We start from the raw sequence: 1,360 nt of genomic DNA on the forward strand, positions 1-1,360 counted from the left end.
ATTTTTATTTACACTAACTTACGAAAATAATCCGAATCAAATCGCTTTTAATCATTTCATTTTTTTTGTATACTGTTTGTGACTGACGCTGATTTATTGATCGTTATTCCGGGCATTTTCTGTCCTCACGATTTCCAAGAATGGGTGTTATTTTGTTGTGTGTTTGTTTACTTGTTTAACAAGATGTGAAAGGGAGGGTAAGGGAGGGTGAGGGAGGGAGGGGGGAGGGAGGGAGAGGTGGGAGGGGGTGGGAAGAGAGAAGGGAGGAGGTAGAAAGAGAGAAAGAGAGGAGTGGGGAACGAGGGAAAGGGAGTGAGAGATGGGGGTTAGGGAAAGGGAGAAGGGAGGAGGTAGAGAGAGAGAGAGAGAGAGAGAGAGAGAGAGAGACAGGGGAGGAGAGGGAGAGGGAGATGGGCGGGGGGTAGGAAGAGAGGAGGTAGAGAGAGAGAGAGAGAGAGAGGGAGAGATAGGAGGGGGTAGAAAGAGAGAAAAGGTAGACAGAGAGAGATAGGCGGGGAGGGAAGAGATAAGAGGGGGTAGGAAAAGAGAAGGGAGGAGGTAGAGAGACAGGGGTGGGAAAGAGGGAGGGAGAGATAGTGGTACAAATATACAAAAAAGGGTATGAAAGAAGAGCGGGGGTAGGATGATAGTGGGGGGGAGTTGGGCCAGAGGTGGGGGTTGGAGAGGAGGAATTAGGGAGAGAAGGAAGAGACAGGGGGAATTAGGGAGAGGCAGAGAATGCGGGTTAGGAAGAGAGAGAGGGGGACTACGGAGAGACAGGGAGAAAGAGAGAGAGGTCGTGAGATAGGAAGAGAGAAAAGAGAGAGAGAGAGAGAGAGAGAGAGAGAGAGAGAGAGAGAGAGAGAGAGAGAGAGAGACGAAGAGAGAGGGAAACGAAGAGAGAGAAGAGAGGGAGAGAGGAGAGAGAGAGGAAAAGAGAAGAGAAGAGCAGAGAGAGAGAGAGAGAGAGAGAGAGGAGAAGAAGGAGAGGGGAGAGAGAGAGAGGAGAGAGAGAGAGATGAGAAGAGAGAGAGAGAGAGAGAGAGCAAGAGGAAGAGAAGGGGAGAGAGAGAGAGGAGAGAGAGAGAGAGAGAAGAAGAGAGAGAGAGAGGAGGAGAGGAGAGAGAGAGACGACAGAGAGGAGAGACGCACGAGAGAGAGAGAGAGAGGGGGAGAGGAAGAGGAGAGAAGAGAGACAGAGAGAGAGAGGGGAGAGGAGGGGAAGGGGGAAAGGGGAGGGTTTGGGGGGGGGAGAAAACAGAAACAGAGAAAAAGAGGGGGGGGAGACGGGGGAACAAAATATAGAATGACAACACTAAAAAATAACAATACTTAAAAAAAAATATAATACATGTAACGC

This window comes from Penaeus monodon, chromosome 6 (assembly GCF_015228065.2).
Source record: "Penaeus monodon isolate SGIC_2016 chromosome 6, NSTDA_Pmon_1, whole genome shotgun sequence".
Lineage (NCBI taxonomy): Eukaryota > Metazoa > Arthropoda > Malacostraca > Decapoda > Penaeidae > Penaeus > Penaeus monodon.